The sequence below is a fragment of the Gigantopelta aegis genome, chromosome 5, assembly GCF_016097555.1.
Source record: "Gigantopelta aegis isolate Gae_Host chromosome 5, Gae_host_genome, whole genome shotgun sequence".
Classification (NCBI taxonomy): domain Eukaryota; kingdom Metazoa; phylum Mollusca; class Gastropoda; order Neomphalida; family Peltospiridae; genus Gigantopelta; species Gigantopelta aegis.
The window spans coordinates 23,787,419-23,790,058 of record NC_054703.1 but is presented as its reverse complement, the minus strand read 5'-3'; positions in this window follow the sequence as shown (position 1 = coordinate 23,790,058).

Sequence of the window (2,640 nt, the reverse complement as noted above, 5' to 3'; positions counted from 1 at the left end):
CCGAGTTGTTATACAGACCGACATTATAAATATTAAAATCTCCACCCCGTAATTTAATGTCGTTGAAATAGTTTATAACGCGACTGAACAAAGTCAAACTGTAGTGTTGAAATAAAATTATACAAGCGCATGTGTTCGCCATTTTCCGAGTTGTTATACAGACCGACATTATAAATATTAAAATCTCCACCCCGTAATTTAATGTCGTTGAAATAGTTTATAACGCGACTGAACAAAGTCAAACTGTAGTGTTGAAATAAAATTATACAAGCGCATGTGTTCGCCATTTTCCGAGTTGTTATACAGACCGACATTATAAATATTAAAATCTCCACCCCGTAATTTAATGTCGTTGAAATAGTTTATAACGCGACTGAACAAAGTCAAACTGTAGTGTTGAAATAAAATTATACAAGCGCATGTGTTCGCCATTTTCCGAGTTGTTATACAGACCGACATTATAAATATTAAAATCTCCACCCCGTAATTTAATGTCGTTGAAATAGTTTATAACGCGACTGAACAAAGTCAAACTGTAGTGTTGAAATAAAATTATACAAGCGCATGTGTTCGCCATTTTCCGAGTTGTTATACAGACCGACATTATAAATATTAAAATCTCCACCCCGTAATTTAATGTCGTTGAAATAGTTTATAACGCGACTGAACAAAGTCAAACTGTAGTGTTGAAATAAAATTATACAAGCGCATGTGTTCGCCATTTTCCGAGTTGTTATACAGACCGACATTATAAATATTAAAATCTCCACCCCGTAATTTAATGTCGTTGAAATAGTTTATAACGCGACTGAACAAAGTCAAACTGTAGTGTTGAAATAAAATTATACAAGCGCATGTGTTCGCCATTTTCCGAGTTGTTATACAGACCGACATTATAAATATTAAAATCTCCACCCCGTAATTTAATGTCGTTGAAATAGTTTATAACGCGACTGAACAAAGTCAAACTGTAGTGTTGAAATAAAATTATACAAGCGCATGTGTTCGCCATTTTCCGAGTTGTTATACAGACCGACATTATAAATATTAAAATCTCCACCCCGTAATTTAATGTCGTTGAAATAGTTTATAACGCGACTGAACAAAGTCAAACTGTAGTGTTGAAATAAAATTATACAAGCGCATGTGTTCGCCATTTTCCGAGTTGTTATACAGACCGACATTATAAATATTAAAATCTCCACCCCGTAATTTAATGTCGTTGAAATAGTTTATAACGCGACTGAACAAAGTCAAACTGTAGTGTTGAAATAAAATTATACAAGCGCATGTGTTCGCCATTTTCCGAGTTGTTATACAGACCGACATTATAAATATTAAAATCTCCACCCCGTAATTTAATGTCGTTGAAATAGTTTATAACGCGACTGAACAAAGTCAAACTGTAGTGTTGAAATAAAATTATACAAGCGCATGTGTTCGCCATTTTCCGAGTTGTTATACAGACCGACATTATAATTATTTAGTGGGCGAGACGTAGCCCAGTGGTAAAGCGCTCGCTTGATGCGCGGTCGGTTTGGGATCGATTCCCGTCAGTGGGCCCGTTGGGCTATTTCTCGCTCCAACCAGTGCGCCACGACTGGTACATCAAAGACCGTGGATGGTGCATATAAAAGATCCCTTGCTGCTACTCGAAAAGAGTAGTCCATGAACCGTAAAATAAAATGTGTTGAGTGCGTCGTTAAATAAAATGTGTTGAGTGCGTCGTTAAATAAACCATTTCCTTCCTTATAATTATTTAATAATGTTGAAAACTGGAAATTAATCTGTAATAATCATATGATCTGAGATCAGTTAATTATCAGTGTGCCCCGGGAGTTTCGTTAAAGGCACAGTCCTGAGTTTACAACCACTATAAAATGTTTCCGACCAATAGAATCTTTTTGCCTGACGTAACATACAAACTAAATACATTTTTCTTATTTAAAATATCAGTGTCTGTATTTACAAGGTGTACGAAAAAATATATATCATGAATTAAAGTAAAAACTGAGTGCTACAAAGATTAGTATACTGCCGCAAACATATTTGATATACAGATACTGGGAGTGTTCTAAACAAGAGAATGTATTTAGTATGAAATACTAGTCGCCAACAAGGATCTATTATCGCAAACATCTTAAAATGGCTACAAACTCAGGACAGTCCATTTAAACAAACTTTACTGTACTTTATGTGTAACATTTTCCTTTCATAGACCACTTTAAGTTCTGCTGGGTCTACTCTACATTCTTCATTTAACACGTCATTTTCTTCTAAAATGCACATACATAATTTAGACACCATTGTGTGTCCAATACAACGTTTAATAAGTAACGGAAAATTATTATTTTTAAATTGCATGGTCAAATAATGTACGCCTTCACTGATTTTAACGTGTTGTTCATTGGTGATATATTTGTTGGTTGCTATATTTTACTTTAAAACCGATAATCGATCCCCGTCAGTGGGCTATTTGTCGTTCCAGCCAGCCGTGGTATGTGCTATCCTGTTTGTGGGATGGTGCATATAAAATATCCGGTGCTACTTTGGAAAAATGTAGTGGGTTTCCTCTCTAAAAATATAGGCTATGTCAAAATTACCAAATGTTTGACATCCAATAGCCAATATGATTAATTA